Source organism: Globicephala melas, chromosome 15 (assembly GCF_963455315.2).
Source record: "Globicephala melas chromosome 15, mGloMel1.2, whole genome shotgun sequence".
Classification (NCBI taxonomy): domain Eukaryota; kingdom Metazoa; phylum Chordata; class Mammalia; order Artiodactyla; family Delphinidae; genus Globicephala; species Globicephala melas.
The window spans coordinates 74,910,180-74,922,257 of record NC_083328.1 but is presented as its reverse complement, the minus strand read 5'-3'; positions in this window follow the sequence as shown (position 1 = coordinate 74,922,257).

Genomic DNA, 12,078 nt, shown 5'->3' with positions numbered 1-12,078 from the left:
GCCACAACTACTGAGCCTGTGCGCCACAACTACTAAAGCCCGTGTGCCTAGAGCCCGTGCTCCACAACGAGAGAAGCCACCGCAATGAGAAGCCCGCGCACCGCAACGAACAGTAGCCCCTGCTCGCCACAACTAGAGAAAGCCCACGCGCAGCAACGAAGACCCAACACAGCCAAAAATAAATAAATAAAATTAAAAAAAAAAAAAAACCTGTCAGTGAGTGGCAAGGAAAACAAGCTCAGGGCTCCCACTGATTCTGCATAATGGTGAGTTGTATAATTATTTACTGTATATTACAATGTAATAATAATAGAAATGCACAATAAATGTAATGTGCATTTAAATGTAAGTGCACATTAAATGCAATGAGCTTGAATCATCCCGAAACCATCTCCCCACCCCGCCCCTCCCTGGTCCGTGGAACAATTGTCTTCCACCAAACCGGTCCCTGACACCAGAAATGTTGAGGACCGCTGCAATAGGGCATTGGGAAGGTGACTGCATTGGTTATGATATTTTCAACTGTAAGTGACAGCATGCCTGACTCATAGTGGCTTAAGCAAAGAAAAAATGTTGTTACCTTTTATAACAAAATGTCTGGAGGCTGGCAGCTCCAAAGATGTTGCAGTGGCTTGATGGTGTTCTCAGGGACCCAGGCTCTTCTCATCTTTCTTCTCTGTCATCTCCAGCAGTTGGCTTTAGTTCTCAGACATATCACCCATGACAGCTGCTTCCAGTGCCCCACATCATGTGATCACAAGACACTGATCAAAGCAGGAAGGAAGGGGCAGGGGCAAAAGGCTCTCACCTCCTGAAGTTCTATGTTATTAATGAAGTTAATCCCCAGATTTCCCCTGACCTTCCATTGGGGTGAAGAGCTGGATCATGTGCCCATCCTGGACCAATCATTGCTGAAGGGGAATAGGATTACTGCTCTTACTTAAGATGAATCATGATTTATCAGCTGGGGTTGGAGAACAACCTATCTTTCAGAGATCAAGGGATTTCTGCCTCTTAGCTGAGCCCCAAATCAAGGTTCTTTGGTGAGGGAAGATGTAGAAGTGGAATGGGAATGCCTGTGGGGTAGCAAAGCGTGGTGTGTCCGTTCGGGTGCTCTGTGAAGCAGATGCTAAAGTGGAGTTAGGAATGCAAGAGGTTTATAGTGGGTGGGAGGAGTGTTATACTTATGAAAGATAAAACATGGGAGAAAGCAGAATTGATCAAGGGAGCTTCAGACTTCAATACAGATCTGACAAAGTCTTCATCAACAATGTGGGGAGCTCCAGAGCAAAGGCCGTTGGTTAGAGGAGCCCCATGTTGGGCGGAAGTGGCTGGCCCAAGTTCCCCACTATACTCAGTCATTGCCTGGGGGCTACTCAGGAAGAGGCTGGCCTTGGCTTGAAGTTTAGACAGATCCCAAAGATGCTGCAGCTGGAGGCTGTCAGCTAACTGCACTCTTCACAGGAGAATAGCAAGTTCTTTCTTGAAGCGGTGCCCCTCCAGGACTGTTGTAGGGCGCCCAGCATCTGGCCTGGCTGTGTCCAAGGAAGTCAACTTTGAGGTGACAAATCTATTTCTGCCCAGATCAGCGTCAGCCTTTACAGAAGAAGTGAGAACAATTGAGAGATTAGGCTCAATTCAGAAATTGAGTTTCATTTTCAGACAACATTTTTTCCCACACATAGGCTATTTTCATTATAGTAAAATTAGAAATTGCACATATGCACAAAGAAGACAAAAGTCAGTTGTAATTCTTGCACCATTGATGAGGATGATATTAACAAGATAATAACAGCTAACATTTATGGAGTAAGGATTATGTGCCAGGCGCCGTGATAAAAAATTCATATTCATCACTTCATTTAATCCCAACTCTGCTGCTTGAGTGAGTTGCTTAGCCACTCTGTGCCTCAGTGTGCTCATCTGCCTAATGGGGATATATGATAATATCAACCACATGGGGTTGTTCTGTGGATTCAACGAAGTTAATCCATGTGAAGTGCTTGGAACATGATCTGGCTCAAAAAATGCTCAATAAATATTAGCTGTTATTTTCATTACAAATCCTCATTCTTTTATCCACAATTCTGAATTTTTTTAAGTTATGAAAACCAACAGTTTCCCAAAAGTCTGGTGCCAAAGCTCATCTGGGAACAAACCCTGATGATCTGAGGTTATGTGTAGGCTTGTTGAACCCACTTAGTGTGAGTTTTCATGTGTCTCATATCAATGAGTTTGATTACTTTTCTGAAATGTAAAAATTTCTAAATTTTGAAACACTGATTTCTGATAATGGATTGTAGACTTGTGCTTTCAATCCTCGTGACAACTCTGTGAGGTGGGTACTAGTAATATCCTTGTTTTATTTTATTTTATTTTTATTTATTTATTTTTTGGGGGGGTGGTGTGCGCAGCATGGCTTACAGGATCTTAGTTCCCTGACCAGGGATCGAACCCGTGCCCCCTGCAGTGGAAGCGCGGAGTCCTAACCGCTGAACCACCAGGGAAGTCCCAATATCCTCATTATACAGACGAGGAAGCTGAGGGTCAGGGTCATTATGTGCATTGCCCAACCCTCCTGGCTAGTAGGTGAAACAGTGAGATTTGAACACAGACAGACTGACTCCAGAACTTCTGTTTGGGGGAAATTTTTTTTTTTTATAGTTTCCTTTACTGCAAGACTTTCCAGAGGCTTTAATCTGCTAACATGCTCTATAAATCTCCAGGAGGGGCCTACAGAAAGTGGCAATCCCCAAACTTATAGACGTCAAGGTCACTTTTTCACAGGGGATTTCCCAGTGCTAACACTGAGAACACTGAGGGAGTCCCCTTGGAGCAGATAAGGAACCTGGGCTGACCAGGATCATCAAGGGGCCAAAGCAAGTGAACATGGGCAAGCAGGGAATCCTCGGCAACTCCCACCCTGTCACCAATTGACTGTGTGTGACCTTGAAAAAAAATCCTACTTCCTGACTTGTAAAACAGATGAGGGTTTTGTCCAGTCTTTGAAGGAGAGGAGGCAGACTAATGCATCTGAAGTATACATTCAAAAAGAACTTCAGGGAGGTGCAGCTCATTCCAGCCTCCTGGAAATCCTTTGAAACTCTAGGCGGGGCTGGTTGAACTGCTCAGTGGCAGGAAAGCAGGCAGGAGAAATTCCGAGCGTCCCTCGAGCTCTGCAGTGCTGAGTCCCAGATCACCTTCCAACCCCTTAACAACTGAATTTGTCAACATTTCTGTTTTGGCTGTCCTACCAGCCTCTCTCAGATTATATCGGTAAGGACCAGGCTTGCCAGATTAAATTTATTTATTTCATGCCTTTAAAAGAAATGTAAAACTCAATTGTTCCACTGGCTTTTGAAGTTTTATTTTCTAGTTTTTGAAATGGTAAAAAGCTGACCTGAGATAAACAAAATTTAAGCAGAATGAAAATATCCAGAAAAAGTAAGTCTTCCTCTCATCCTCTTCCTACTGCCTCCTGCCCCCTTCCCAAGAGCCATTCATTGCCACCACTTTTACGTATCTCCTTCCATGTAAACTTGAGACATACACAAGCATATATTGTTTTATCTATTGAGATGCTTTGGGCTGCAAAACACCCAACCTACAAACATATGATTTACTTATAAGACGTCTGGATGAAGAAACATTTTAAAGTTGGTTCATTTAAGGGACCAATGATATCATCAAGGGTCCAGGTTCTTTCCTTCTTACTGCTTAGGCCTTGGCAGTATGACCTCTGGCCCTGCACCTTTGAGTCTTGATACTGGGTGAGTCAGAGTGTGGGCAGCCAGAATATTCTGGAAGCCACTCCTATGCCAGGACAGCAGGCAGTATTTTCACTATGCATGGAAGAGCTTGTGAGTTCCGTGATCACATCCACTGAACCCAGACTGAATGTATCCGCAGTTCAGCTTCTCTTTAGCTGGTCCCCCCCAGTGCCTGTGCTTCCCCAGTGCCACCTGATGCCAGGGCAGGAAATGGGAGGAGGTGGAGAGACAGCGGTCTTGATGATTACAGTTAAAATTCCTTACTTTGCAGATGTTACAGAACCACAGGACCCTGTGGACACATTGAAAGGGCTGTGCGGCTGAGGGACCCTGAACTTTTCCTTCATTCTCTTCATGGTAGAGCTACCTCTAGATTTATAGGAAAGCCAGACAGGACTGAGTGATGGATTGGATGTAAAAAGTGAATGAAAGGCAAAAGTTGAGAGTGATTCTAATGAGCTTCTTAGCTTGAGCAACCAGATGTTCAGTAAGGGAGAAGTAGGTTTTAGAGGGTCAGAAATCAAAAGTTCAATTCTGACCGTATAATGTTTGAAATTTCTATTAGACATCAATAAGTAACAGTTGCACACATGTGACAGGCCTTTATTGTCTCCAGACTTCTTGATAAGTAAATCATACATTTGTAGGTTATTATTTTGTACTTGCAGCCAAAAACATCCCAGCAGATACAATATATGCATATATATATGTGTGTGTATATGTATATTAGGTATAGGTATACATATATACATCTAAATATATATACATCAATCTATTTCTTTCTCTCTCTCAAATTTACCTGGAAGGTGTTATATGAACCTAGGAACAGTGCATGCATTCTGGGGATGGGGAAGCCGGGGGCAGCAGGATGGACACGGGAGAGAGCTGAGAGACTTACTTCTCCTGCTTGAACAAGGTAATGGAGGCTCAGATGTAACTTGCCTGAGGTCTCACAGCAAGTGGGTGACAGAGCTGCCATTTGAAATGAGCTTGGCCTGTCCCTGGAGTCCAAGCTCTTTCTATGCTGACAGACTCACTCTGTTTTTTTGGCCATGCCTCGTGGCATGTGGGATCTTAGTTCCACTGCCGGGGATCGAACCTGCGTCCCTGCAGTGGAAGCACGGAGTCTTAACCACTGGACCGCCAGGGAAGTCCAGACTCACTCTTAATGGAAACGGAAGTGAGTGGCTTCAGGACACATGCTGGTCTTCTCACCTGCCTCTCCCAGGGCTGGCTCCTTCGTATGTCTCACTCTGGCACCTCCTGCGGTTGAACATCAGTAACTGACTGCCTGAGAGGATTCCTGTCTGTGACCAGGAAAGGCTTTGTGCTCTCTTCTCCCCTCTTTTATGGAAACCACAAAGCCTGTGGCTACAGATGCAAGTGAAAATAATCCTGGAAGGCCCCCAGACTACACACCTTCCCCAAATGGATGAATTTCTCCTGCCTTCCTTTACTTAAGGATTAGAGCTGCTTGGGATTCTGGTTGGAGAGGTCTAACATCAGTTCTACCACTGCTGGTGGAGCTGTGTGTCCTTGGGCAAGTTACTTATCTTCTCTGTGCCTCAGTTTCCTCATCTGCAAAATGACACTGAAAATAGTAGCTACCTCATAGGATTGTTGTAAGGGTTCACTGAGTCAGCAGATGTATTATAAATTGCATGGTTCTCCGCCTACCTGGGTCACCATTAGTCCACCTACATCTCTCCTGCCTCACCTACTCCCTTCCCCTACAAGGCCTTAGCACATGCTGTTCCCTCTGCCTGCAATGCTTTTCCCTTTCCTCTTTGCCTAATTAATGGCTATTTGTCCTTCAGATCCTCCAACATTTGACCATAACCTTCTTGAGGGCAGGATCATTTTTGCCCTCCACTGTGGTCCCAACACTCAGGACACACGTATTTGGCATATAGTCAGCATTCATTAAATATTTGTTCAGAGAGTGAGTAAATGACTAAACGAATAAATGAGGCAAATGATCTGTTAATGCTAATTCAGTCAACAAATGTTCGGTAAATGGGGAAAATAGGTACCTACCTCATTGTATCACTGTGAGGATTAACAACATTTTGCATGGGACTTCCCTACTGGTTCAGTGGGTAAGACTTCGCCTTCTAATGCAGGGGGTGCAGGCTCGATCCCTGGTCAGGGAGCTAAGATCCCACATGCCTTGTGGCCAAAAAACCAAAACATAAAATAGAAGCAATATTGTAACAAATTCAATAAAGACTTTAAAAATGGTCCACATCAAAAAAATCTTAAAAAAAATAGTTAGGCATTTAAAGTACCTAAAGTGATGCCTGGTAGTGGTGCCGAAGAAGGATTACTAGTAGCACTGTTTTGTATTGTTGTCATGATTATTATTTCCTGCAGGTGTTCTTGTGACTTCCTGGTGGGATCAGGCTCTCTTGGCCCTGTTCTGATTGGATGCTCCTCTGGGGACCCTGTGGAGCTCCACCGCAACAGCTGGGTCCACTTGTCCATCCAGGCAGCTTCATCCATTCCCCAGAGGCAAGAATTTGTCCTGTCCTAAGGAAACACAGTCTTGGTTTCCACACTGCTTCTGCAACTTGGCTTCAATCTCTTTGTACATCACCTCATCGGGATACAGAGCATCATGGACACATCATGTGGTACCTGCCCAGTCCATTGGTGACCTCTCTCTTTGAAACAGGTGTGGGCACCCCAGGAAGCCATGCTTACAACTACACGACGCTGTCCTCCAGCCAGAGTTGACTGGATAAAGATGGGTGCCTGATTACATGAGCCAATCAGATCCTTTCTCCTGTGAATCTGGGATTATGACCTAGTGACTTTTGTGGGTAGTTGTTTAAAGGAAGGGGTCGTGCACTCAGTTGCTGTGAGGCAGCCATGTTTGGTCATGGGCTTGGGGAAGAGGAGGAGAGAGAGAGGGGGAAAAGGGAAACAGAGGTCAAGGAATCTGTGGGCAGGGTGATAAAGGGATGCAGAATATTGCTCCCACAATTCCTGGTGGTTTTTCAGATGCTATTTCCAGAAATGTCTGAAGCTACTGCTCTTCCTGCCCTTGTGTTCGATATGATAACAGTGGTTCTAACATAAGGATAGCTGGGTGATGTAGTGGACACCTATTGTCTTAGCTTTTCAGGTCTTGATATTCCCCCTTCTTCCAGAAATAGCACCTTGATTTTCCCAGGGGAACTACCCCCCTTTTACTTCCTGTCCATGGTGTTCAGCAAAGCTGATTCCATCTTCACCTGACTCTAAGCTGGCCCCGTCATAGCATTTTATCCCCTGAGGGTGATAAGTGGTTCATAAATGGACACATGACCCAGTTAGAACCGATGAGGACTCCATTCTGGGAGTGAGAAGACAGTGAGAAGACAGACTCTATTGGTCCTGTGGTTGCTGAGAGGGCTGGAGCCACTGGTGCCATATTGTTCGCAGGAGGAGAGGCTCACTGCTGAGGTGGAGAGAATGTACCTGGACCATCATTTAAGCCTTAGATCCAGCTGTGCCTGAAGCTGGCACTCATCCTGGTCTTTTAAATTAAGTGAGCCAAATGACTTCTCTTTTTGCTTAACCCAATTTTAGTTGGTTTCTTCTGTCACTTACAAAGGAAATGCTCCTCTCTAATACTCCACACAGTAAGCTCCTCCTTTTCACTTGAGCTAGTTTGAGTGGGTTCTGTTACTTACGATCTAAAGATGTTGGACTAAGATTAGGATTGAGTTTCTATTCTGATGACCATGCTTCTACTCCTTTCCCAGTGACTGTTGGTTCTTTTTCCTTTCTCTTTTGAGAACCTGCCTGGGAAAAAGAGAAGTGGGAATGCCCATTCATCAAATGATTACAATTTTAATGGTAACTCTGAAGAAGGGATTGTAATCAGCCAGAAGTGAGCTGAGGATCAATGAAGGCAAGGCTGTACAGATGAGGAAGCTGAAGCTCAAACAGGTGAAGTGACTTGCCCCAAATTAGCCACGTAGTAAATCACTGATCGGGGATTTGAACCCTGATCTATATGACTTCAAAGCCTGGCCTTTAACCACCACCTGTTGCTGCTCAGCAACAAGAACACGCCCATGTACCACCACCTGCCAACATTATATGCATGGAAAGTCTCCAGGTTTATGCTCTTTGACCTGCAAATCCCATGTCAAAGTTCTATTTTAAGAACTGAAGATATGCTTCACAACTGAGAGTTGTGAGTGAAAACTGGAGACAACCTAAATGTCCCCAAATGGGGATTCGATCCAGTATGATATAATAAATTATGCTAGGAAAAGCTATATTTACATATATTACAGGGTTATGGTTAAGGTCATAGGCTCTGGAATCAGACTTTCTTGAGTTCAGCTGTTTACTAACCATACACTCTTAGTTAATTTACTTGATCGCTATGAGCTTCACTTTCCTCTTCTATAAAATGGGTATAATAATAGTCCCTACCACAGAGCATTCTCAGGAAAGATTAAATGAGTTAAAACAGAGACTGCCTAGAAATATCACTGAGCGTAAGTAAATGTGGGCTCTGGAACTAGACTCTCTGGGTGAGGGTTCTAGCCCTGCTGTTTACTTAACCTCTCTTCTTTCCCCATCTGTACAATGGGCCTAAGGAGAGGAATATTGTGAAAAGTGAACACATACATACAAGTAAAGTGCTTTGGACAAGGCCTGGCGTATAGCAAGGACTTAATAAATGTTAGCTGTCCTGTGGGGCAGTGTCCTGGCTCCTCCTCAACGGATATACATAACAATGTGGTACATATCTCTGAGTTCTACAGGAACTAAGGCCCCCACCCAGGTGGAGGATGGTAGCTGCAGGCTGAGCACAAGCACTGGACCCCAGATTGGTTGGAACCAGAAGGCTGATGATTGAGATTCCTGGAACACCGCCCTGTTTCTTCACCACCAACCAATCAGAGGAAGGTCACACACCCTGCAGACCTCCCCTCAGATTTTGCCTATAAACACCGTTCCCTGAGAAATCATCGGGGAGTTCAGGTCTTTTGAGCACAAACCACCTGTACTCCTTGCATGGTCCTTGAAATAAACCTTTCTCTGCTCTAAAAAAATTTTTTTGAAAAATAAATGTTAGCTATTATTATTTTACCTGTTAAAGTCTTATAGAGTCACCTGTATCTACTTTTTACAAATTCTATGTGTTACTCTCAATATGATAATTGCTAATGTTCTGGAGCACTTATATGTGCCAGATACTGTGTTAAACTCTGTCCTAAGCCCACTGCCTGTTTGTTTGTTTGTTTTCCTAGATGGGCAATTCATATTTTGTTTCTCCAGTGACATATTTATAGTTGAATATAAATTAAAGGCCTCCTTGCACACCAAAGCCAGGTCCTTTGGGTGGACCTCACCTGTTTTTGTATGCCCATAGAGCTCAGATTTGTTTTTTACATTTTTTAATGGTTTAAAAAAATCAAAAACTGGGAGTTACCTGGTGCCCTAGTGGTTAGGATTCCAGACTTTCACTGCTCTGGCCCAGGTTCAATCCCTGACTGGTTAACTGAGATCCTGCAAGCCACTAGGTGAGGCCAAAAAAAAAAAAAAAAAATCAAAATTCGGTACCACATGAAAATTATATGAAACTCAAATTTCAGTGTACAAAAATAAAGTTTTGTTGGCGCACAGCTGTACCCATTTGTTTTTTTGTTGTCTGTGGATGCTTTGGCCTCTGATGGCAGAGCTGAGCAGTTGTGGCAGAGACTGTATGGCCCTCAGAGCTTAAGATATTTACTAAGTGACTTTTCCTAAAAGTTTTGTGGACCTCTGTCTTATTTGAGTCTTATAATGTTTTTATCCCCTTTGTACTAATCCCATTTTAATCTACTATCCCATTTTTATTCCCTTTCTATTAAGGAGAAGAACGAGAGGTTATGCCACGCCCAAGGTTATGCAGCAGGAAAAGCTCGTCTTGGAACACAGGTATCCTAGCTTCTGAGTTCTGGGCCTGCCCACTGGCCTAGAATCCTCCTCGTTAGCTGTGCCTGAGACTCACCCTGGGGAGCCCCCAGCCTGTGGCCCATCATCCTGGTTACAGCAGAGGCTGGTCCAGCATGAGAGACTGCAGTGTCTCCTCAGATGGCCTCACGGGGCACCTCGCCAGGCCCTTTTTCCCTCTGGAGCTCGGCCTAGCTCACACAGCTGCTCTGTGAGGCTGTGGGCAGGAGACCTCTCTTGCCAGCTGTGTGCAGTTACCCCAGTGACATTCAATTGTTCCTAGGGGAGGAGGCCCATTTTTGGCAGCTCCTAGACCTGGATTCCAGGAAGTTCTGCCCGACTCATTTTCTGTTTGTTTCCAATCAGCAAGTCGGCCTGTATCACTTTCCACTGGGTTGCGTAAGTCCGCCTGCCGCTCTCACTCTCTCTCTCTTGCTGTCATCTTTATTTATGCCACTCTGAGCTCACTGCCGGTCAGGGAGGAATACCTGGGGCCTATAAGGGGAGGGGACAAGATGCAGGGTGCCTCAGCAGGAGTTTATTGCTGCCCAGATAAACCCAAATGGCAGCTTGACCGAGCCCCAACATTTCCAGGGATGCATGTCTTACCCTAGACAGAGGAACCCAGGCTCTCAGCCCTGAGAAGAGATCCCCGAGGTGGCAGCTCAGCCCTGCAGGTGAAGAACCCATGTCTGTGTGTACACTGATATAGCCCCTCTACCCTCTGCATGGTAGTGTGGCAGGAGCTTAGAAAACTCCAGGTTGAACACACAACCCCAGAGGCAACTGTCCAAGTACAGATTCTAGCTCTGCCACTCATTGGCTGTGTGACTTTGGGCAAATTACTGAGCTTCTCTGTGCCTCAGTTGCTATATCTGTACTATGGAGATAATAATAAAACCTCCCTTATTAGACTGTAATAAGAATTGAATCAGTTAATACATGTAAAGGACTTAGTACTATGCCTTGCACATAATAAAGGCTCAATAAATGTAAGTGATTTTACTATAATTACAATAATAATAATTATTGCTATTCACCAGAGAGAAAAGTTCCTATTTGTGCCCAAGGAGATATGAACAGTAACATTTATTGAAGCACTGTTTTTAATAATGGTAAATTGAAAGCCATCTAAGTACCTCTCAGTAGAGAATGGCTAAACAAATCATGGTACACCCACACTGTGGATTTCTGTGCAGCAGTTAAAAAGAAAGGGGCAGATTAATATGGCCTGAGGTGTTTTCACTTCCAAAATATAGCATTCAGTGACAAAAAGCAAGAAGCTGAAGGATTTACAGACTTGAACACTGATGTAAAACACAAAAATGCAAAGCAGTGTGTGAGTAATATATATATGTAAATGCACACGGAACAATGTCTGGGACAGCACCGTCTGATACGGTTGTCACTAGCCTCACATAGCTATTTACATTTAAAGGTAAAAGTTTACTTAGTTATTTATTTTTGAATTTTACTTATTTATTTAAGTGTAAACGTTTATTTAAAATTAAATAAACAATTCAGTTTCTCAGTGGCATCAGTCACACGTCAAGGGCTCAGTAGTCACATGTGGCTAGTGGCTAGAGTATTGGACAGTGCAGATACAGCCTACCTCCATTACTGTAGAACGTTCTATCGGATGGTACTGGTCTAAATGGTTGAAAAAGCCAAACTGATAATAATGGTTAACTTGGCATGGAGGGGGCAAGGATGGCAGGGTATCATTTATTCTTTTAACAGGTATCTACTGAGCACTAACTCTGTGCCAGGCACAGAGTGGTCCTTACACAGGGACCACGGTTATGAGTAAATCACTGAACTCCCTGCCCTCTTGGAGTTTTCGTTCCAGTGGGTGGTATGTCAAGTGGAAACTGGTGCTTTGGTGAAAAATAGAGCAGGCTCGTGGATAAAGAATGTTGGCAGGTGGCACAGGGTGGTCATTAAAGACATGTTTTACATTCACCTGCATTTTTTAAAAAGGAGGAGACTGCCTTACTTGTGTAATTAAAAACTGATAAAAGGAAACAAAAGTACCTCAGCCCTGGAGAGAGGAAACCTGGGTTCCTGCCCCAGTTCTGTCCCTAACCCTTGCGCCCTGTGCCTAGTGGTTTCAGCTTTCTGGTCCCCCAGTTCTGTATCTCGATGTGCATTAGATGAGGGCTCTGAGGCCCCATCGACCCCTCCATCCTGTGGTTGGATGTTTGCACGAGTCTCTTCATCTGTCCAGGAAGCCCATGGATCACTGGTGTCCTTTGGAAGTGTTAACATGTAAAGACTCTGCACGAACCTGTTGCAAGAATCATAACAAACCAAGGAGGAAAAGGACAGAGAAGAGGAGGAGGACAGGATGGGGGAGTGGGGGAGAGAC